Source organism: Anopheles maculipalpis, chromosome 2RL, assembly GCF_943734695.1.
Source record: "Anopheles maculipalpis chromosome 2RL, idAnoMacuDA_375_x, whole genome shotgun sequence".
Classification (NCBI taxonomy): Eukaryota; Metazoa; Arthropoda; class Insecta; order Diptera; family Culicidae; genus Anopheles; species Anopheles maculipalpis.
In genome coordinates this window covers 64,615,236-64,640,612 of record NC_064871.1, presented here as the reverse complement: position 1 = coordinate 64,640,612, position 25,377 = coordinate 64,615,236, and the positions used below count along the sequence as shown (strand labels likewise).

Here is a 25,377-nt window from a genome sequence, read left to right as displayed (position 1 = left end):
GTACCGTGGTTTGGCACTGCTAAGGTTGGTTTGATTGGAGCATCGTTCCTGAAGGAAGTACACTGAACTTCAGAGCATCTGATCTGATTCTTGAATAAAAACGTCTGATAGACAGTGCATACCCGTAAATGGTTGATCTTTTATTTATAATTTTTAATGAGGTTTTCAAATAATATACAGCAGACATTTTCTTACAGCAATTGTAAACAGCGGCAACGGCTTACTGTTCGTCATTGCAAGTAACGATTCATTCTCTTGCTGGACTTACGACAGGCATTACCTTCGCTCATCCACACCAGTAAAACGATGCCTTTCGGTACATTCTTCACGTTTTATCGTTTAACGAGAACCTTAAGGTTTAATTAAATGTTTCACGAAACTATTCGGTAACAGCGATAAATCAGATAAATTGGTCAAAACTTTAGCTCATCGCTTGAACTAGAGCCTCTTAACGACAAGTAGGACCGGCAGAAAAGGATCGTAGAAACGAAGCCACACACTTATGTTTTTTGTCTCTTGTATGATAAAAAAATAATAAAACTCTCTCTCTCTCTTTCTTCTATCTGTTCCTATCTTAAAAATTGCTTCTTTAGATAGATTTTTACAGTTTTTATAATACTGTGTAAGATTTTAAGCTCTACGGTAAAAGTGAACTATATATGTTATTGAAAGACTAAAGTATTTCTATCACTCTATTCCTTCAAAAGCTATTAAAAGATAGGGAAAAAACCTTCACTAAATAGAACCAATTTATGTGTCGAAAAAATCGAAAATGAAACCCCTAGAGTAAAACATTTAAAAAAGTCCGATAAAAAAACTTTTTACCCACTGTTTCGATTAAAGTTTCTTTCAAACACTTTTTTCCTTCGCCCAAATGCGAAGAAGGCAAGGAAAAATAAACCATTCGTTGAAAAAATAAGTACGTGAGCGAAATATTGCCCTCCTCCAGCACATACATGCGCGACGTACATTTCCGGGCACATTTTTCCCATACCGTACGCGTGCAGGAACTTTCACTTTAAGTGAACAAAATTATTCACTTTACAACAGCAAAAAAAAAACCGCCTCAAACAGGCAAGAAATGAAGAAATTCAAAGTTTTACACCAAATGGAATGCTTTGCCAAGAGCTTCGGTAAAATGTGCCTGAGGTGAGGCACATTTTCCATCGTATGTTACGTCCGTGGCAGCGCTGGAACACGGATACCATGAAGATAAGGTGCGAAATCGTTACGCTTGCCCCCGTCCAATAGCTGATAATGTAATGTAAAGACGGAAGACAGAACTCTTCAAAGTAAAATTGTTTCACAGTAAATGGTTAATTGAAATTTAAGCGTTAGTCTACATCAGGTTCAAGTACAGCGTTTGAATTTATTTTCAAGTTTTGGTTTGTGTGTCGGTTTCATTGCGAAGGAGAGACTGTCTCTTGCTATTTTACAGGATACGCACGAGTTCATACAACTCAAATAAATTCCGAAAAGATGCACTTCGCCACAAATCTACCCACCAAACCGGGCACGTCTTGCAATTATCGTTGAACAAAAATTAAAATCAGCGCGGTGACTAAATATAATTTTCGTGCAAATGTCTCTGAGACATTACGTGCTGAACCATTTAATCATTATTTAGTATCAAAAATATATCCGTCCAACTATGAAAATAACCTTTACTTCATTCGAAATCAAGGGATTTCGTATTCGAGCTTGTTGTAACATTAAAATATGTGAACAAGATTTAACTCGCTCTTATTTAAGTAGCAAAATACATACAATAATTATAAAGAATATTATAATCCTTCTGAAGCTATTTTTTCTTTTATGCTCTCTCTCTCTCTCTCTCTCTCTCTCTCTCTCTCTTTCTCTGACTTCTTTTAGAAATGATATTTGGCTCTAACTTCCTATGGTGCTGCCATAAATGCATTACCAAACAGTCCATGCAGCACGTTCAACACGTAGCCGCCTCGTTGCCGGCTAACTGCACGGTGAATGTTTTCATTTAATTTAAAGGTTTGCTTTTAATGAACCAACAATTTTGTAGATCTTCGTTCGCTCAGCACGTTCCGGTGCTAATTACCTAATTTTCTAATTGCCGCGTATGTTTCTAATGTGTGCTTTGTGTTTGCTACGTTGCTTCGCGAGTTGCTTCACTGATTCACGGTCATACCAGACCGAAGTTGAAAGGAACGGTTGCAGTCGTTATGCTTCGAAATAAAAAGAAATCAAATTCACTGCTGCTGATACAGGTACGAGCGCTACAGTGCAGAGTTATGCTGAGTTATGTTAAGAAGCGTTTGCTTTCCTGTTCCTACGAAGGAAAACATACTTGAGAATCGTTTTGCACCGTAAGCTGTTTCTCCTGCATGGTCTTGTGCTTCATTTGAGTGATTTTTTTTTCTTTCCTCTACCACTGACAAACAACTTTTTTTTCTCCCCTCACGGGCGTGTTTCACAATTTTCTTTGTCCGCTAAGGATGTCTTTTCTCGTCACGCTGAAAAGAAACAAGCGCAAAAATAACAAGTCTTAGCAGGAATGTGACCATGGTAACAGAAACTATCCACAACTTTTTCAATGATAAGTCGTGATTGAGATGCAATTCCATTTATTTCTTGTTTTTGGTAACGACAACGAATTCTTCATGACATGGTTTTTGCTTCTTCGGTTCTCCGCACCAGGAAGAAGGGCAAACTTTTAAGTCTTGTTATGCAAAACAACTTATTGTCTAAGGAAAACTTGAACGACCATCGATAAGTTGTGACTGATAGCTAGGTTACAATATTGTTTTTACCTTTTTATCAGCCTATAGCCATGTCATCAAGCGACGGTCCTCCCTTGCAATATTTGGTAAACTAATCCTGTACAAACAGGTTATACTCCCTGCAATCTCACTAGGATCCAACATCTGAGGGTCATACTCCAGCAGGGGTATGCTTGTTGTACAGGAGGATTCAGAATACGAGGGCTGACAATAAAGTAAGGTCTCAATTTTTTTTTCATAGAAAATGACATTTATTTACAAAAAACGATACACCGTTGGAAAGGCCAAGGTCTTGGCTACTTTTCTGCATAATCGCCATTTTTTTCCAACACCTTGCGCATCCGCACGATGAACTTGTCTATGCCGGCAGAATGTTGACCTCTTTCTGAGCTGTTTCGGCACCCATCGGGCAGAAGCTTTGTGATACTGCAAGTTGTTCACAAGGATATGACGGATTGTTTCGCTGCTACACACTCCTCCAAGCTTCTCTTCCAAGTCCCTAATTGTCGCACGGTGGTTTTTGAGCATTTCTGCCTCCACTGCTTGAACAATCGCATCCGAGACCGTCGGTCGGCCACTTCTCTCCTCGTCGTGAACATTAGTGCACCCGGAATTGAACTCGCGGCTCCACTTACGCACGTTTTTTATGTCCATACACTTTTCCCCGTAAACTTCAACTAGTTGACGATGGATTTCAATAGGTGTCACCTTTTTCGCACTCAAAAAACGTATTACAGAACGCAAATCGCACTTGGACGCTGACGCGAGGGGTACCTCCATCGTTGACGGCTGCTCAGCCAAGACTGAGCGGTCGGGGAAGCCTCACCCAGCAGCAAAGTGGTAGTGGGGGAACCAAGGAACACGGCGGTGTTGCCAGATTTCGCCTAGCGCGTGATCCGACGAAGTTGCAGCGTTGGAGACCTTACTTTATTGTCAACCCTCGTAAATTCCTCAAAATGATCCATAAGCATCCGCCAAGGTACAGCACAGCACAGCTTCGCAAAGAAGTTGGGACCCTGCTTATCAGAAGTAAGGCTTAGAGAATTCTGGAGAAACTTAAATCTAAAAATCTCGCATTCTAGATTTGGTGAATATGCAATCTATTCATTGGTGAATATGCAGAAGAGTGAAGTTTTCATATACTGTAAATACTTCCTTGTTAGGAAATGCCTTATCAATATGATTACAATTTTTTTCAACACAAGTGGTGTTGACAGTACGGCACTAGACCGCCATAATTAATTATAAATAAATAAAACAAATAAATACTTCCTTGTTTTAAATAAGATAAGATAGATTATATAGGTCAGATAGGTCAGCACAACAAAATAATGTTTGGGATTATTGCTTTTCGTTGCTCTGTTTTGGCTTCAATCTCTCAGGTGGGCTTAATACGAAGATATTATTAAGCTACATGGTAACCAAATATGCAACCGCTTATATTGTAATTCAATCATTATTTGTACGATAGGTGCTTAATATTCCTAATAAATCCAAAATCCACCAAGTTTTAAGGTACTTTAAAACAAAAACAAGAAACTGTTTCAAGTCACACTACGAAAAATCCTTTTGCTTTATTACAATCATTACAAACATAAACACATCTTATCACTCAACTATGTTCTAGCCGTGACCCAAAAAGAGAGAAGCTTTAATGAAACCTCTTTCTGACAAATGTTACCTTTAATCGACCCATCTTCTAACCCACCAAATGTAACCCCTTTTCGGTACAATGAAGCGCAATAACCGGAAATGGAAAAATGCCGGAAACATCCCACAAATACATATGCTACATCGGACCGTGACCGTGCGATAAAAATAAACTGATTTCCTAGCAAGACAGGATCGCCACCATTCGCAGCCAAAAACTGACGCTCCACACAATCATCGGTCACGGATTCCACAAAAGCAGCTAATAAAAATGAATGACCCTTGAACAGATGCTAAAATTGTGATAACGGCAACGGGATGAACGTTATGGCGCACAGCATGAAAAAAATTAGCGAAAAAACAGGAGCATTCTAAGCTGAGCTAAAATAGACTCAAAATGAATCAGAAAATCGCGATGTTGGAAAGTCTTCGGTGTGCGCTTTACAAGTTCTTGTGTTGGGTCATTCACAATTTGCAATTGTTCATATATTTAACTGTTCAATTCAACATAATTTTAAAACGATATTTTATAGCTTCAAAATTTCTAACAATTGAAAGTATTTTGTTCTGATATCTGTCTTGATATGTCGACAAAAATCTTGTTTTCCAATTGAAGGCAATAATTTTTCCTTTTAATAATGACGTGCTACACTCGCCAGGTTTCGCCCAGCCCGTCCAATTCCGTTAAGCCATCAACACGGGCATAGAAGGCATAGAAAATGGAAGTGGCATGGGATTGAGTGATGCCGTTGCTGAGTCTACCAGAAAGGCCGGGATGTTAGGTTGCCACACGACGGAGCTAGATAGTATGCGATTTCGATTTTTTCTTCAACAAGTCAAGACTGCGAAGCGGTCGTAGCGCCAGCTAAGTAAATATTTTATTTATTTATTTACAATTGATTATTACGGTCCAGTGCCGTATTGTCAACACCGCTTGTGTTGAGTATATTTTCACATATTGATAAGGCATTTCCTCTTTTCTTTTTGCCTTATCCCGGGCATACTCGGTTGTGGATGGTTGTGGTGATGGTGATGATGATGGTGTATTGGTGGATGATGTGCGTTCGGATGGTCCGTTACTATTGCTGTGGCTATTGTATTGATGGTGGTTGGTTGCATCCAAATTCCGGCTATTGTGGTGTTGTGGCTGTTCTATTGCTGACCTTTTTGGATTGGTCTCGATTGCAACAAACAAATAAACATTGTTCAGACAGCACGAACATTTATTTGTCTGCGTACAATGTTCTCCAGTGCATTTCAGCAATGACATGATCGACAAGCTCTATCCCGCAGCAGCGAAAGTGACTTCACTACTCTCGAGACTGACCCCGCCAACCACCCCGAACCCGACCACAACACTGTCAAACTCAATGTGTCAAAACTGGACTGGAGTGGAGAACACTGTACTTTCAACAACGCCTGCCTCCCTTTTACGGCAGTGTTGGAATCGCCCTCGAGTGCTGTTGCCCAGTCATCGGATCACCCGTAGCACCACAAAAAATACACTAAAGACATAGACAACACAACATTTAACAAAAAAGGAATGGTGGAATACGAATAAGGATTCAAAGGATACTTGGGATGCGGAAACATAGGACAAGACCGTTGTCTCTGGCGAATCGGTGAATGATCCTCATGTAGGGGAGGTCCTTGGTAGCCAACACTTCTCTAATTTCAGTACCCGGTCGTCTGCCGATATTCTCGACTGCGCTCCACAAGGAGGGTCTTGCGGTTTCAAATTCCACGCAGGACAACAGAAGGTGATCCACATCGTGGAATCCGTCACCGCAGCCACACACTTTTGTCTGAGCCAGAGTTATACGCTCTAGATGAGCATTCAACGCAAAATGATTCGACATCAGTCGAGACATCATTCGTATGAATGTCCGGTCTACAGAGAGCCCAAAGAACCAAGGCCGCAGGGACACTTGCGGAGAGATCGAGAAAAGAAAACGCCCGAGTTCATCCGCCTCCCACATGCTCTGCCAGCGAGACAGTAAAAGTTTCTGTGGAAAACGAAGGAACTCCTGAGCCGAGATTGGTCGGTCGTAAAAAGCGCCTTCTTTGACGCCTGTTTTGGCCAGTGAGTCAGCCTTCTCATTGCCGGGAATTCCACAGCAATAAGAAGGGACCCAAATTAGCGAGATCCTAAACGCCTTATCGAACATTGATTTTCATGGTGAGGAAATCCTGACTCTTAACAGCCTTCGGAGATCCCAGAGCTTCAATAGCACTAAGACTATCAGTGAAGATGAGGTACTGGTCCGAAGGTCTCGCTGCTATCATGGAAAGTACAAGATTACGGCTAGCTCTGCGGTGTAAACACTACATGGCTGCCTCAATTTGAAAAAAGCTTCGGTGGACTCGCTAAAAACACCGAAGCCAGTGCCCTCCTCAGAGGATGATCCATCGGTGTAGTACTGGCTTATTTGGTCTAAATGACCATACTTATTCATGAAAATACCCGGAACTACCCTCGGGCGAAGATCATTAGGTATGGTCTTAATTTCCGCGTGCAATGAGGAATCTGTTATTAAAATGGAACTGTAGTTCTCAGGAAGGGCAGCACGATTTAATGCCTGTGGAGCCCTAGGATGCACTTGTAGGGCAACAAAATCTTCATAAATCTTGAGAATTTTGCTCTTCGAACCTGTCTCTAAAAGCGCTTTAAAATTTTCTATTATCAAGGGATTTGATACTGAACAACGGACTAGAAGGCGAAGCGACAGCATTTCAAAGCGCAGTTTGAGCGGTATCACTCCGGTCATCACTTCTAGGGACATGTTGTTTGAAGATTTCATGCTCCCTAGTGCAAGTCTAAGACAGCGGTAGTGTAGCCTTTCAAGCTTGAGTATCAACGTATTGGATGCCCAATGGAACCATATGCTTCCATATTCCCATACGGATAGTACCGTTGTCTTATACAGTCTCAGGACGTTTGATGGATGTGCGCCCCACCGGAATCCTGTGACTGTCCTTAGAAAGTTGATTCTCTTACTGCATTTTTGCACCAGATGGGTGAAGTATGTACTCCAGTTTAGCCTTGAATTAAACCATACACCAAGGTATCGAAAATTGTTGGATGTTGATATCTTTTCACGATATAAAAAGAGATCAATTTTCGGATCATATAGTCTTTTCTCCCTGTTTTTTCCCGTGTCGCTAAAAGGAGAAAAGACTACCATCTCAGTTTTCGTAGCAGAGAACTTGATACCAAGGTTTTCAGACCACTCGGAAAGATTATTCAGAATGGTTTGTAAAGCCAGTTGTATTTCATCGGCGTCTCTGCTTGCAACAGATATAACGCCGTCGTCTGCCAATTGTCTAAGACTGCAGTTTGGCGCTAGATAAGAGTCTATCTCACTAACATAAAAGTTATACAACAGAGGGCTCAAGCAGGACCCTTGTGCTAGTCCATGGAAGCTGCTTCGTTTTAACTGCACGTGACCATTGTTGAAATTCATAGATTTTTCCGACAAAAGTTTGAATAACAAGTTATTCAACTTTGGTCCCAGGCCCGCATTTTCTAACTTTTGACTCAGTTTGTATGGAGAATCTGAGTCAAATGCCCCCTGTATGTCAAGGAAAATAGACCCCATGTTCTGCTTGCGTGCACGGGCAAGCTCTATTTCAGTGACCAAAAGCGCTAAACAGTCATTAGTACCCCTGGCTTTACGAAAACCAAACTGAGTACTTGAGAGAAGGTTGTTGGTTTCCAACCATTCTTCTAACCGTAAGAGAATCTTCCTTTCAAGGAGTTTCCTCAGACACGACAGTAATGATATCAGCCGATATGAATCGTGTCTTGATGGCGGTTTGCCAGGCTTCAAAATAGGCTTCTCCATTCTTGCGGGACGCTGTTGAACTCCAACATATTGTTGAAGATTCTTAACAGACGTTTCTTGCCCATGTCGGGAAGATTTTGCAGCAGTTTGCTGTTGATCTGATCCAGGCCTGGGGAAGAATTTTTGCTTGAAAGGGTAGCAAGCGATAGCTCAACCATAGTGAACGGTGAGTCCATGATAGGATCACTGCCAGGCGCATTTTGATGAAAGTTCTGCGCAGGAACGAAATCGGGGCAGAGCTTGTGGGCAAATTCATTTAGCCACTCGCCAGAAAAGCTTTCGCTCTCGTTGATGTTGTTACTGTTTCGCATCCTTCTAGCCATCCTCCAAAGCGAATTAAGTGAAGCGGAAGGGTCCTTTTTCTTCGCCTTCAACAGGTTTTTACAAGATCTCTCCAGTCCTTTATATTTTTCATGTAAAGACCTTGAGCCCGTGTCCCGGAATGCTTTAAACGCCTCCCGTCTCACCAAGGAGTGGGGGGTTTTTTAAATGGCCTTACTTGGTGGGAGCGCCTTGTTTGGGCCTCAAGAGCGCACTTGTTTATAACTGAAACAAGTTTTTCGTACTCCTGAGCTGGAGACAAATCTTCCAAGTCAAGAGAAAGCGAAGCGGTCATTAATTTACTGTATCTCGTCCAGTCGATGTTCCTCGTTAAGTCACATTTAACGGGTATTCCACCTTCTGAACATCCTCCCTTGATGTAGGAAATTACTATCGGCAAGTGGTCACTGCCGACAGGGTCCTGGATCACCTTCTAACTAAAATCCAGGGCCATCGCTGATGGACATAGAGACAGGTCCAGTGCACTCGCCCTACTCTTCGGTGTGTGCATCCTAGTTGCCTCTCCTGAGTTGAGGATTGAAAACCCAAATCTGTCGCTGTCATCCCAAGATGTCTCGGATAATTGGAGCGCGAATGTCATCCTTATCGCAGCCTCAGTCGATTCCATGGGAGTTAAAATCATCCAGGATCAAAAGTGGTCCACGCAAGACCGCTGCTAAATTTCCAATATCCTCTTTGATCTTTTCAATTTTTTCTTTTTCATTGTTGGCTATCGGGGGGATATAAATGGATGCAATTGTCACGTAAAGATTGCCAAGTTTTGCCTTGACTGCGACAGTTTCAATAATATCTTGTCTAGGGGTGGGTATTCTGGTGAAAGTGTGACTCCTTCGAACACCAATTAGTACTCCCCCACCACTTGTAATGCGATCTTCACGGATTATATTATATCCCGGGAAGGTAAGATTAATGTCTTCCGATAGCCAAGTTTCACAGAGGGCGAACACATCGCAGTTGTGCTCGCCCACTAATGCTTTAAAGGAGTCTAGCTTACCAAGCAAACTCCTACAGTTCCACTGTAAGATGGTAGCCCTTGGAGGAATTAATCGTCCAATCGGACCATCATGCATCAAGCATGGCCATTGGGCCAGCCACTGTTTGATCATCCCCTTCAGGAAAGAAAGGGCCCAAGTAGCGATCATGTGCAGGTGCAGCGGGAGGTTGAGGGTCATGAGGAGGGACTCTAGGATCTCGGAAAGGGACGGGGTAGGGGTTTTCGGACAACCCCCGATTGGAAAAGCCAAGCTTTCCAGAGGGGCTTCGGTCCGGGGAGATCGCTTTTTCTTGGGTTCCTTCCTGGCAATTTGGGGAGCGGGAATGGTATTTTCAGCATCTCGTTTCTGGACTGGGGTAGAAACTTTAGCTTTGGCGAGACGCTGTTGTGCCAAGGATTTGGTTTTTGTTCTTAGGACTTTCCTTTGTACCTTTTTATAAGGTACTCTCTTCACCGGTCTCAATGGCACCTGTTCGAGTGCAGTCGGACTGGACTTGCCATTTGCATCTGTACCCAGAACAGCAAAAGGGTTTGATGCGTTTGCCCCCTTTAGAGCATCAAACCCTTTTGCTCCCCTATCACAGTCAGAACATCCGTCGAGCAGGTATTTTGTCTTCGTCAAATTGATCCTCAATCCAATTTTATTGGCTTCGTGTTTCAGTCGGGCCTCGTAGACCGCCGCAGATGTTCTTCCGATTATGTCGATGTCATTCTTGAAGCCAAGGAATTGAAGAGATCGGGTGAAAATCGTGCTGACCCAGCACAAATTTTCAGAATTCGACACCAAATTAGTTATTTAAATAAATGAATAATGTTCTGCTTAAACTTTCTCAAACACTTTTGGGTTATTAGATTTCTGGAACATAAGGATTGTTAGGGAACCATAGAAGTTTATGGTAATCAAAGGAGTTTTTTTATTTAAAATCTCTCCATTTATGTTGTTATTTCTACATGTTAATACTAACACGATGGCATTTTGGCAACATCATGGCACGATGGCAACATCATGGCAGTTTGTAGAATAATTCATAATTCTTCAAATATATAAATAGCAGTTTTAAGAGTGTCGTCAAAGTTATTTCGAAAATCATCGTACACGATTTAACACACAAATGATAGATGCTTTTTTATCTAACCAAACAAGCAAGAAATTCATCCAAAAACCTCTGCGAACCGGATCCTTCTGTCCGATGTAACTGGCTGTGTTTGTAGAAAAAAAAAACCCGTATAGAACAAAGGAAGAGAAGCAATAGTAACGTCCCGGGAAGAAAGACACGAGAAAAGCTGAATTTAATTAAACGATAAATTATTTTTATAGCTTTATGCTGTATTTTTTGCATCGTCTGTCTGGGTTGAAAATTAGCCACACCACCGGCGAGTTGTTTATTTTAGCGTATTTGTGCGCGAATGTGTGAATGCGTGTGTGCTTTGGTGAGAAGTAGCTTTTGACGGTACGTGTAAAGTTTTTAAAATTTACATTCAAATGGCCGCCAGTGGTGACTTTCACTGATGACGAATGTTTGCAGCTGAATGTGTTTTCAGCTCTCTGCAGTCCCAGCCAGACGGAACATTGGTATGTGCTTAATATTGAAATAGTTTGCGGTGGCTCACGGAAGTGAAAATGGTCGACAGAGAAAAAGAAATAAGCGTAGCGCGTTAAAAGTGGCACTTAGGTTTTAAAAATATTTCCTTCTGGTTTGCAGCATGTCAGGTGCAGGTGTGGTTAGTGTTAATTTTTGCCGTCCAATGTAACATGGTTTTAAAAGCAGGTTGTGTTGATTGTTGTAATCAACCATTGTGGATTTGCTTGAGTGTGTGACAGTTGTACTTTAATGGCAGGCTTAGGTAGCTCTGAGAGGCTTCAAAGTCGAAGCCAAACACAAATTTCTTGGTGGGTTTATTCTTCGTTATTTGTTAGTGCGATGCAACGAAATACTTTAAAATGTACTCAAAGCTCACTCAAAAGAATGAATCATTTTGAGATGTAGTAATAGTGTGGATCTCACAGCGCGAATATTTGTTTGAATTGCAGTACGGGACACCTGGGACTGTAATTAACTGTGTAAATCCCACAACATACCATCTTTGTGCGTTACAATATAGAGGTATTATGAGATAAATTAAGACATTTGATTTCATAAGTTAGTGGATTAGATAGTTTTCTTCTTTGCTAAACGACCTCCTAGATCACGCCGGCTTGCATCTTATGGCTTTCTAGATTTGCCGATACCACGTAGTTGGATAGACAGTCCTGACTATTCAACTAGTAGGGGGAGACTCATCTCCTACCGTGGTCGCTCCCCAAGATTGTAACACATACATCTCTGGTCAGAGACATTGCAGTATCATTATCATGTACCGAGATATTGTGTGTTAAAGTGCAAATTCCATTGATTTAAATGTTTTAATATTAGGTCCGCGAATAATTAACGGCCGTTTTGAAATCGAGGGAGCCACTGTGGACTGTGGCGCGATTTTGACTTCCACAAACGTCATAAATCAAGTTCGGGAATGACATAATCAAACTGTGTAAACAGATTAGTGATTATTTCGTGCGAGTAAATGTTCCTAGTTCTTGAAAATGTCTGATTTTGAGCCGGATAAGCGCCATAGCGGGAGGTGATGCTGTATTTGTTTCGAGTGAAGAAAACGGCAGCTGAAGCGCATCGAAAGCTTTCGAGTGTTTACGGCGATGCTGCTCTAAGCGAAACAAGGTTTCGGGATTGGTTTCGACGCTTTCGAAGCGGTGATTTCGCCGCGGAGGATGCTCAACGTGAAGGAAGGCCCAAAACGTTGGCCGGTGAAGAATTGACGGCCTTACTGGAGGAAAATCACTCCCAAACGCAAGAAGAGCTTGCAGCCGTGCTTGGTGTAACTCGTCAGGCCATATCATCACGGCTGAACGCGTTAGGCATGATACAGAAGGAGGGCAAATGGATACCACACGAGTTGAAGCCGCGGGGCATTGAACGCAGACTCTTCATGTGTGAATTACTGGTCCAGCGGCACAACAGAACGGGGCTCCTGCACAGAATGGTGACGGGAGTCGAGAAGTGGATTTTGTTCAGCAATCCTAAGCGCGAATAAACATGGGGATCCCCCGGTCATACCCCACCATCATCAACTTAGCCGAACATCCATATCTCGACAGTTATGCTGAGTATTTGGTGGGACTAGTTCGACGTCATCTACTACGAACTTCTGAAACCGGAAACTACCGGGAACAATTGATGAGTTTAAGCCGAGCACTGCGTGAAAAACGACCAGAATACTCATCACGCCACTACAAAGTTATTCTGCTGCATGACAATGCTCGGTCACATGTTGCGCAACCTGTGAAAAACTACATTAATACACTCAAATGGGATGTTTTACCGCACCCACCGTATTCACCGGATCTGGCATCATCGGATTGGCTGAACAGCAGTTCTCCTCCTATGAACAGATCCAGAATTGGTTGGATATCTGGATTACGTCGAAAAACGTATCATTTTTCAGAAAAGGTATCCGCGATTTACCCGAAGAAAGCAATAAATAATAATGGCCAATACTTCGATTGCCTCAATTTCTGCAAATAAAAATGCCACGAGTAAAAATGAACTTATGAAAAAACGGCCGTTATTCATTTGCGCACCTAATATTTAAACATCCGTTTTGTTTCAGGCGTTTAACAATGCTTCTCACCTGTATGATTTCCATCTTTTTCCTCAGTATTTTCAGGGCCTTCTTCTACAATTATTTGATTCAATATTTTCTCCATTATCCTAATGTTTTTCTTTTTTGCACATTGTTTTGCTTTTCCTAGTTCGACCTAAGCCTATCGAATGATGTCAGGTTAGGCAACATTACTAGAGTTAAATTTTTTAAGTTGCCATTAAATCACCTTTAAACAGGCCTAGCGGCAGATATTTGAAATAAAGAAATAAATAACATAAAATAAAAAATGTTTATCGTGCTACTAACTTTACTTGTTAATCTTGCAAGCCACCCGTAGTGACTTGTTGATACAATTGAATGCTAGTTGGGGATTTTGTGGAAAATTTATTCGTTTTAGCATATAGAACATTGCACTAAGAGCTTGACCGACTCGATTGGTCAGTGCAAAACGATTTAGCGCGGATCCGTGAAAGAGAACCAAGAATGCAAAAGCTATTTACGTAGAGTTAGGTATGGTAATCTTTGAATTGAAAATCGATGAAGATTGGTCGCGAGATGCTTTCCACTTCGAATGAAATGCGAATAGAGAAGCTCGATTGATTTATTGATTTGACATTCGGCTTTGCTGTATGTCAATGTAGAATGATAAAAAGTTAGGGGTTTCGTTATTAAATCGAAGTGCTATTTCAACGTGTACTTTATCTGTAATTTTTTCCAAATTTTTATCGGATCAAAGGTTTTAGATGTAAGAGATTGATAAGAAGCTTTAAAAGTGTTGTTAAAAGTAATTAATACTGGTATCGATAAAATCAATGAATATTTGATTATCATCATGTATATTGATGAACTACTGTTTTAATTCATAGAAGCAATCCTGATTGCTTGGTATATCTAGCCAAAATATATTGTAATTAAAACAAGAACCAATGAGATGCATATTAATTATCAGTATTACAGCCTATTGCTGCTGTTCATGTTTATCTATGTGAAGCTATGGTCCGAAATATCAAATGTTTTCAAACAAATATTGTGCTCTTCGTAGCTATTGCGTATCTTATGGATCGTCTATTTCTCAATTTTCTCACGCGTTACCTTCTTCTTACCGCGCTATGTTTTCTTCTCAACATGAGTTACGATCTGTCTAATAGGGTTCAGGGTAGGGTTGGAGGTTTGCAATTAGCAACTCTTCAACCAGCCAATAGAGAACGGAGGAAAGCCACCAACGACGATGAAAGTAGCACTTGAATAGCTTGTTTTGTGGAACAGAAAGGTCAATCGTAGCAGAAGCTATTGTAACCGGGAAGTCACTATTTGGTGTGCTTTATGAGACAGCGTTTGGTGAGTTTCGCTCCTTTAAGCAACTTATTTGTGTTCACGACAGGGTACAGCCAAAGAGCAGAAGGTTTTTTTTGTCAATTTTCTACTCCGAACAGGCGATAAAATCGAAGTTTATTGTTGGTTCGTGAGGCAATGAAACATTAGCAATGAAAGACGGTACTAGCGTGGGAAGGAAGGAAGATTTATTTCAGGTAAATTGTACTACATTCGGAGTCAGACTATACATCAACATCAAGTTTATCTTCATAAGGCAATTTTTTGTTTCGAATCGCTTTATATCGTTATCAGTCAGACATGTGCTTAATCAATGTTTGTCTTTCTTATGTACCTCCTCTGTGTGTCTTTCTTATATACCTCCTCAAGGAGATATAAACCAGCACTCAGTTCGACATCATCTACAATTAGATAGTTTTTGTGGTAATTGATTTGAAAACGAATAGATAACCGCAAAGAGTTTCAAAACCTCTACAAAACTATATAAAAAAGGAAAGATGACCTTCATGTTTTGAAATTAATGTGACATTCTTCCTTCTCCTTTATAGGTTGAATTTAACCACACTCGATGTACGAGTTCATCCGAGACAACTATGCAGTCATTCGCTATAGCTTTCACTTCATTTAATGTTTTCTAACTTCTACAATATTTTTGTTTGGAAACATATAGTTTAAAGAAAAGAAAACAGGAAACAGACAGTATGTAGTCAGTCATATTGCCATGATTACGAAGTAGTTGTAGAGGGAAATAAAAGTAAAAGCGTCTTTAATTTGTAATCATTAGAAGAGTGAGTTAAGAAAGCGTTACTCTACAGAAAAGTTAAAGTGGAAAAAATGAAAGAAGCATTCATACTATGAATTTGAATACAAATTTGAAATGTGGTTGCAATAAGTTGCGGCTTTAACGGTTACAATAGCTGGAAGGAAAAGTAATGCATCCATTCCGACCTGCAGTCCATAGCGTATTATAAATCAAATCCTTTTCCTATGCTAAAGTCGTTCATTCATCCTTTTCACCGTTCGAAATCGTCTTAAGAGTGTGCAATTTATTCCATTTTTACCGTTCTGACTTTTAAAATTCATATTTCAAACTATCGATTGCTACCGGGTATAGTAGGTTAGCAGTTGCCCACCAGCCCGATGCTGAAAGGTACATTTTAATAAATTTCTACTTCCGGTACCAATAAAAAGGGGCAAAAAAGGGTAAAAATATGAGAAAAAAAAAGAATCTAGAATGTCCAGACTTTGGTCGGGTTTCAATGTTGCGGGTTGCATTGGTTACACCGAAGACAACAATTTCAGGTGCACTTGAAGGGACAGCGAAAAGGAGGAATCTTTTTTTCTCTCTATCGATTGCTTTCGGAAGATGGGGCATGCTTTCAACTCGTTGGATTAAAGCCATTCGATCGAGAGGAGCGAGAAACCACGTCCAGCAATAAATGGAAAAGTACACAAATTATGGAAACGATAAATTTAAAGTCCCATTTCAAGCATCGTTTCAATTCCCGCGTGGTGGTTAAATGTATCATGTGGAAAATGTTTGGAGTGGAATGTAATATAAAACGATTTGATTGAATGGGATTAAGAAATGGTCAAAGTATGGCTTGGTGAGACTGCATTTCTGGTTCAAGTTGCAGATAGTTTTTGATGACGGTATTTTTAAGCATCAAAAATATTAGCGATGCAGAGTGTTTTGATATCGTTTTGGAGTTTACTGTGCGAATATTTTTCAAGAGTCTGTCATTAATAAATCTTGAAGGATGTATGTTTTGCTTTCAAGCCAATAGTCTACATAAGCTGGGACATCAAAGTTTTAACATTAACAAAATCGATTAACTTCATTCTAGAAGTTATCCAATCGTTCATTGATCAATTTATCTCTAGCCGTTGTTGATTTTTCGATACATCCCAATCATAAGTTGCCGTTTTTCGAATGATAAGTCTTTCCAGAAATTTGTAGACTTTGTTTTTCTCCAACTCAGCATGGAATCAAGAGTGTGAAAAATTAAATTTCATATTTTATATCTGTATAATAGCTTGTTGGTTGATTAGAAAGGTAAAAAAAAAAACAAACATTCTAGAACTTAGTTTGGTACAACTAGGTGCCTTATGCCAGGGTCTTCTATATTTTATAGGTCTTTACATAGATGTATGAATATAATTCAATCTCTAACGGAGTGTATGAAAAACCATGAGCAGAAAGACAGCTTTGGAGGCTCCGTCTGCGCTATATGCAGGTAGAAACGCTGGAACATAAGATTGCGCTGTATCCCAGAGTGGCAATTGCTTGGAATGTCCTGTTACATTAAAAGCATTGCACCCACCCTCTCTCTTACATTCCTTTCCCTCCGCTAGTCTGTATTAAGAAAAATGAGTAAAAGTATCGTATTTGGTGGGTTCATTACAAAACATTCGTAATTCCTCTGATCTATCATGTTTAACTTATTTTATAATAAAGAACTCATTTATTCGCATAAAAATATTGAAAATAATGAAGTTATGTTTTCAGCGCTTTTAGAATTCGTCTTTAAAGTGTAAGATGACATCCTCTTCAAGCTCATCTATTGTTAATAAAAGTTGGTTGGAACACTGCGAGCTCTTTGCTACAGGTCAGTTTCCCAAAAGGCACTCCTAAGGCCATCAGTAACAAAAGTCAACTTCCAACACATTCGACCTGCATGGTTGATTGTAATTACCATCGAATCGGCGCGATCCATCACTTCGGTTTGTTGCTAGTTTGTAAGTCAAACTATTCCTTCAAGCTTTATGTTTAAGCTTCTTGGTAACGGTATCGTTTACGGTTGCGTTGCTTCATTATGTCTAACGGATGTGGTACAAAGCATTGACGGGCGAACATGTAAATGCCAATCACACAGTTCGGCGAAGCCGATCTGAGTTTCTGAAGTAGGCTGATAATGAACGTTCGATGCTTTGGGGCGTGTATCGAGAGGTGAATAATACAGATAATTAAGTTGCTTTAGGAGCGATACTTAAAAGGGCGGTAGGCAGCATGCATTCGAACTGTTGAGTAAAGTTGGCAAACAGTTGGTTTTGTATTGATATTAACGTTTAACTTAAACACTAACCTCTTCATGCAGGTCGTAAATTGATTAAGACGGATGCAATTAGACTAAATGATGCTTAAATAAATTATCACTTTTAGTGTAGGAAGGTGAATCGCACTTTAAGCAAGCTTTTAATAAGAGGCCCACCAGGAAATTACGCAACGATAACGAACTAGGGAATAAGCATAAAATCTATCTAATGAGCTTTGTAGTTTTCCTTTGGTTTGTGGGTGCTGAGTTCCAGCACGTAGCCATTCGTAATAAGGATGGATCATCCTTATTTTCGTATATCCACACGGCCATAATGTAACTGCTGCACAAAACAATAGAACAAAATACATCTTAAATAACAAAATATGCCGCTGCAAGTCTCAAGCTATAATTTCAAGCTTTCTTGACTTGATGTTTCTCTGAATTGTCAGTCTTGCAAATCTACGTGAAGCACCGATAAGGTTCGGTGATCCGTCCTGCCTTATGAAAAATCAGCGCCACTATTAGTGCAACGTTAGTTTGCCACGGTAACGATAGTAGAGTTACATTAAATATAAATATGAATAAAAAAAGTTGACAGTTTTATCCAAAAAATCTATGCATAAATGAAATTTCAAAATTAGCGGGGTTGGAGGGGGAGGACTTAGTTTTGGAGGGTAGTTTCTTCCAATGTTACGTTTTATTACGAAAGAGGGAGAGGGGGTTAGAAAATCTAAATTTTGTCAGTACGTCAATTATGGACGACCCCTGTACGATAACATTTGATTAAGTTAAGTAAAACCAGTGAGTGCTTGTTTGCAAGAATTGCTTTTAGTTGCAAAATCAATGTAGCAGGCAAGTAACAAACAAAGGAATAATTAAACAGAAAACAAATCAAACAAATGTGTCCGATTTAGCTCAAAACAAATTCTCTGGATCTGTATGTACTTCAGCACCATCCACATCCACATCTCTTTCACATGCAATACATTTATCAAACGATAAAAAAATTAATGATGTATGATGCGAAGCGAACCATGGGGAATCGCGAAACTGCCTTTGTTTTACACTTTACTCAATTAATTTCAATCAATCAATCAAATGACTGCCGTCGGGTGTATTAAACATTATTCGTGCAAGTGTTACAGTGTATGTTGTGTTTTTTATTGGATCGATATTTTATGGCTACATGTTTGGCTTCCAACACTGAATGCAATAAAAAAAAATCACATTCAAGCAAATGAAAAGTTCAAACACGTTGGTTTCAGCATTTGAAAGGTTTTTTTCTGTTTTTATCTGTATAGGACTTATATGCTGTAAGGGATAAGGACGTTTTCTACTCTCACTGATAATGAGCACTTTATGGCTGCCTCTAAGCAAAGTTGTTTAAGAAAGCAACTTTGATGAAGAATTAAAAAAAGGAAAAAGAAAGCAACTTTCACAATAAAGGAACCAGATATGTATATTGCTTTTGTTTAACTTATTTATTTTTTTCAATACCAAAGGATTGCTGGTATTGGCTGTTGTCCAGCTTTTTTCTAACTTGTGGGCTTTTTTCGCACATAAATGGTTGTTTCCTGCCGTTGACACGATGGCGTAGTTAAACATCAGTTCGAAGTTACAGTTTTTGTCGATTGTTATCTTCTTTGTCTTTTGCATACAGCAAAAGTTTTTTTCGAAATCTCAAATGTCGATCCCGGGCTTGCCTCCGAAAGAAGGAAACTATCTTGACGTATATTTAACCGTAGCGATGCGAAAGTTTTCTTGTATCGATTTTTGTTCCGCTTTTGATTGTTGTTTTTGTGCAGCGATAAAGGTTTAACGCAGATTATGGGATGGGTGTCGGTGGATAAGGCGGTAGCAACACTGGTCTTTACACGGTAGAACCGTGTATCGAACCCGTCCCGATCGTCTCCACGGACTTATTATCCAGCCCCGGGTCAAATCAAGTCAAGCAAGTCGGTGGTGGCAACATCTCGAGGTTGTAATGCAAAAGAAAAGAAGAAATGTTTTTAAGGCGTAAAGTGTAACACCGCAAAAGTCATTCCTTAGGTTAAGTATTTAAGCTTTCAAGAAACTAAAATGCTGTGCAGCAAAAAAAAAATTACTTCGATGTTAGCTACAGATTGGTAGTAAAGTTTCACATTCACACTTTTTGAGCTTTTTTGATACAGTCTCAAAGTGTGTAACGCAATGTGTTTACTCTCACAGGACTGGCCTCCTACGGTTTAAGCAATTTTTTCTGCCCCCGTACCAAAACCGTCCCGATGGTACTGGATCGCTCATCAAAATGCGACAGTGACCGACCGTAAATCAAGCGGCGCTGTTTCGTTGTTGCTGAGCTCAGTTTGATTTAGTGCTTTGTGGTTGTCTTTTGGCAATGTGCTGGATGGAAATGTAGTGAGAAACAGCTAGTCGGATTGTAAAACGGCATGTCTGTATTCATGCGTTTTGCGAATCGTCATGGTAAAGCTGATCGTTGCCTCAACCGAACTGGGGGCACACACTCTCACTCATTTGGAATGTATTGTCTGCGGTGGTTTTCAAACGGATGGAATAATAGCCCGTGGTGATGTGTGGAGGTCTAATGCAACCGTTGGAATGTAAATTTCCCAACGAGACTTGATGATCTTTCAGTTGTGTTGAAGAGAATTGAAGTTTTGTGGAGACTGGCAAATGCCTGTGGCCTGGTGCATGAACATGCTTCGTATGCAAAAGTGTGAAACCATCAACCGACGATATGGTGTGTGGCGATTGATTATGTAGCCTTTTTCAGTGTTTTAATGTAAAGTTTTGAGTGTTTCGATTAAAAGACATGCCATTTCTCCCTGGGATAACTCCCTTGTAAGTAATAATATTTTTAATTAGAAAAGATGACAGGTAGAAATAGTACAAGTTAGTCTTTTAGCATATTATTTTGTAGAATTGAACATGATTTGATTCATAGTTTTCAACACATAATGCTCAAATATTACTAAATAATCCTTAAGGTCGTAGCGACACACACATCGAAGAAAGACAGTACGAAACATAAGAAAGCAGCACTTGCTTCGTAACGCTATACGGATTGTGTCGCTTGGCATCGCTGTGTTTGTGGGTTTGAACAAATCAAGCAGACCATCGGAAATGTGTTTGAATATATGTTTTAAATTTTTATATTTTCAATATGATAATTATTTGATCAATAATTTACTTAGCTGCTTTCAACCAAAAATTCTTCCCCAGGCCTGAATCAGATCAACAGCAAACTGCTGCAAAATCTTCCCCACATGGGCAAGAAACGTCTGTTGAGAATCTTCAACAATGTGAGGGAAGTGCAAGTTGTCACTATTTTGAAGCCTAGCAAACCGCCATCAAGACACGATTCATATCGGCCGATATCATTACTTTCGTGTCTGAGGAAACTCCTTGAAAGGAAGATTCTCTTACGGTTAGAAGAATGGTTGGAAACCAACAACCTTCTCTCAAGTACTCAGTTTGGTTTTCGTAAAGCCAGGGGTACTAATGACTGTTTAGCGCTTTTGGTCACTGAAATAGAGCTTGCCCGTGCACGCAAGCAGAACATGGGGTCTATTTTCCTTGACATACAGGGGGCATTTGACTCAGTTTCTCCATACAAACTGAGTCAAAAGTTAGAAAATGCGGGCCTGAGACCAAAGTTGAATAACTTGTTATTCAAACTTTTGTCGGAAAAAGCTATGAATTTCAACAATGGTCACGTGCAGTTAAAACGAACCAGCTTCCATGGACTAGCACAAGGGCCCTGCTTGAGCCCCCTGTTATATAACTTTTATGTTAGTGAGATAGACTCTTATCTAGCGCCAAACTGCAGTCTTAGACAATTGGCAGACGACGGCGTTATATCTGTTGCAAGCAGAGACGCCGATGAAATACAACTGGCTTTACAAACCATTCTGAATAATCTTTCCGAGTGGTCTGAAAACCTTGGTATCAAGGTTGATTCCAACCGAAAATTGATGTCTTATTATATGGTGAAAAGATATCAACATCCAACAATTTTCGATACCTTGGTGTATGGTTTAATTCAAGGCTAAACTGGAGAACACACTTCACCCATCTGGTGCAAAAATGCAGTAAGAGAATCAACTTTCTAAGGACAGTCACAGGATTCTGGTGGGGCGCACATCCATCAGACGTCCTGAGACTGTATAAGACAACGGTACTATCCGTATGGGAATATGGAAGCATATGGTTCCATTGGGCATCCAATACGTTGATACTCAAGCTTGAAAGGCTACAGTACCGCTGTCTTAGACTCGCACTAGGGAGCATGAAATCTACAAACAACATGTCCCCAGAAGTGATGCCGCTCAAACTACGTTTTGAAATGCTGTCGCTTCGCCTTCTAGTCCGTTGTTCAGTATCGAATCCCTTGATGATAGAAAATTTTGAAGCGCTTCTAGAGACAGGTTCTAAGAGCAAAATTCTCAAGATCTACGAAGATTTTGTTGCTCTACAAGTGCATGCTAGCGCTCCACAGGCATTAAATCATGCTGCCCTTCCTGAGAACTACAGTTCCATTTTAATAACAGATTCCTCATTGCGCGAGGAAATTAAGACCATAACTAATGATCGTCTCCCGAGGGTAGTTCTGAGCATTTTCATGAACAAGTATGGTCATTTAGACCAAATAAGCCAGTACTACACTGATGGATCATCCGAAGACTGTTAAGAGTCAGGATTTCCTCACCATGAAAATCAATGTTCGATAATGCGTTTAGGATCTCGCTAATTTGGGTCCCTTCTCATTGCTGTGGAATTCCCGGCAATGAGAAGGCTGACTCATAGGCCAACACAGGCGTCAAAGAAGACGCTTTTTACGACCGACCAATCTCGGCCAAGGAGTTCCTTCGTTTTCCACAGCAACTATTCCTGTCTCGCTGGCAGAGCATGTGGGAGGCGGAGGAACTCGGGCGTTTTCTTTTCTCGATCTCTCCGCCAGTGTCCCTGCGGCCTTGGTTTGTTGGGCTCTCTGTAGACCTTGCATTCATACGAATGATGTCTCGACTGATGTCGAATAATTTTGCGTTGAATGCTCATCTACAGCGTATAACTCTGGCTCAGACAAAAGTGTGTGGCTGCGGTGACGGATTCCACGATGTGGATCACCTTCTGTGGTCCTGCGTGAAGTTTGAAACCGCAAGACCCTCCTTGTTGAGCGCAGTCGAGCATATTGGCAGACGAACGGGTACAGAAATTAGAGAAGTGTTGGCTACCAGTGACCTCCCCTACATGAGGATCATTCACCGATTCGCCAGAGACAACGGTCTTGTCCTATGATTCCACATCCCTAGTATCCTTCCAATCCTTATTCGTGTTCCACCATTCCTTTTTTGTTAAATGTTGTGTTGTCTATGTCTTAAGTGTATTTTTTGTAGTGCTACGGGTGATCCGATGACTGGGCAACAGCACTCGAGGGCGATTCCAACACTGCCGTAAAAGGGAGGCAGGCGTTGTTCAAAGTGCAGTGTTCTCCATTCCAGTCCAGCTTTGACACATTGAGTTTGGCGGTTGGTAAACAAATAAATACAGAAGCAAGGATCATTCAGGTAAACAAAAACTAAAGCCACCAAATTCATAAACAATTTTGGTCTTTTCACACGTATCCTACCGATGAGCAAAGCATAAAGCATTTGGTGCGCGAAAAATCCATTTTTTGCTGTGTCCTGTGTCCAAACGGGGTCCCAAAAAACTATACTGTCACTCAGGTATCTTTCATCATTTTCACACCAGCATGCACCATGCACGCTTTACGCCCTGGAACATTTTTCAACGCAACATTATTGCCCACAGCTTTAATTTATGCTTAAAAACCATTGGATTAAACAGGATATTTGTATGTCTATCCGTAAAGCAGGAAAAGTACTGTGAAGTTACAAATAAACCAAAAGGAAACAGATATTCACTTCGTCCAAAGTTTTCAATCGAATTTTTTGATGATTCGTTCTACTATGCAAGTGCACATTATCCTTTGCAAAGTAAGTTATTATACCTTAAAAATATATTTTGATCAAATGGGAAGGAATCAATCGTTAAAATTCTCAGTCCAGTGCTTATCACCAAATATTACACGTTGTTTGTAAGTACGTTACTACCATACGGGCGAAGGTAAATAACATTATGTTCATATTGTTTATATTGAAAATGATAGCTCAAAGAACTCAACCAAACGACATATTTCAATCACATTTCATCGCCTGAAATAAAAGCAATAACAATACCGTTGAAAGGGTTCAGAATTGATTTATAAATAGAGATTCACATGTATCCAGCTTTTTCATCAAACTTGCTTTTATTAACTGTGTTCTACAATCGTCAGCTCGTAATTCCAAATAGTTGTTGTTTAAGGCTACAGCCCTAGACCGAGGTTCCTGGAAACTGATTGACGACCTTGCCATGTCTACGCGACGTGCTCAACCCTGCGCAGGCCAAGAAGAAGAATGATAAAAATAAGAAGAAGAAGAATATTGTTGGATGTACAACAATATTATTAGTCTGGAAAGCGAAATTTTACAAAACATTCAGGGATAAATTTGATATTGAATGCTAACACGAGAAGCTCCTTTTATTTCAAACTAGCATAAAGTGGTTCCTGCGCCAAAGATCAAAGGAAATTCAAGACAATGTGCATAAAGAGCGGCCCTAAAATGTCAAAGTGAATGGTCTCCCGAAAACGAAGTCTGATGGTACCAGCATCAAAGTGCCTTCGAATTTCGTGTGAATAATTTAAATGTTCTACAAATCAATAGCTTTGACATAACCACCGCCGGATGCACAATCCGGCTGTAAGTTTACAACCCTTTAGATGGACAACTCAACACAACAACGGAATAGCACGACATGAGCTTTGATGACGATTTGGTGGTCTCTGTGTTTACTCTTTCTGGACAAAGCACTTACCGAAAACTAGCATCGAACCCTGAAAAGCCAATAGTAGCGTGTACTCCTTCTGCCAAGTACTTTGGTAACCAATTTTTAGGCACAGTACATACATTGGAAGTCATGAACGCACTCTTTTTTTTAATATACCTCCAAAATATTTTTTTTACTTATTTTGAAACAAGTTTATCTAGATATAGATAGCACCACGACTTAACCGATCATATGTGTACAAATTCCGGCAGGATATGTTTTTCTTATTTGCGTCTTTCTTTAATTTATTTACTACAGGTTTTCCCCGATATACGCCGTACTTAACGTTCGCTAATATTTAAAAAAACTGGAAGTTCACGCTTTTATTTCCAAATATTTTATTTTTAGATTAAACCAACGTAAACTTGAGTTAATAACTTGATAATAAAACTACATTTTACATACATCTGTAAACATACATGAATTCGAAGAGATCAACGCCGCTTATCGAATGGCTTACTAGACTTGCTTATGCCACGTAGTTAGCTGGTTAGGCTGTGGTGGAACGGTCCGTACCCCAGTCCTGCCACATGAAGATCGATGCCGATTTTTTCTATGGTTTGGAAATCATTGTGGCATCATGAAAAGATTAAATTTTTAAGTAATTTAATTTGTAGGCACATACTAATAATGGCACAATACACCTTAACGCACGATTTTTGACGTTTTCGCAACTGTTTTGTTATGAAATTCTATTCTTATAATAACATTGAACTGTTAGTATAGTCTGGCCTATGATTTTAATCAGAAATGAATGGAAAGGCTTTCATTTTTATGTTTTTGTCATGAAATGGCGCCAGCTAAAACACAAAACCATTACGCACAACACAAAAACG

The 25,377-nt window shown here is 40.1% G+C and overlaps 1 protein-coding gene across 5 annotated transcripts in view; it reads right to left on the bottom strand.

Moving 5' to 3' along the window:
• LOC126556023 (eukaryotic translation initiation factor 2D) overlaps window positions 1–25,377 on the bottom strand; it is a 526,420-nt gene that overhangs the window by 451,568 nt on the left and 49,475 nt on the right. Inside the window, exon 3 of one of the 5 annotated variants that reach the window (XM_050211182.1) lies at window positions 2,287–2,296. The exons of the other annotated variants lie outside the window; for them this stretch is intronic. The gene's annotated coding sequence lies outside the window, so the exon portion shown is untranslated. Of the gene's footprint in view, window positions 1–2,286; window positions 2,297–25,377 lie in introns of those variants that run through there. 5 annotated transcript variants of the gene reach the window in all.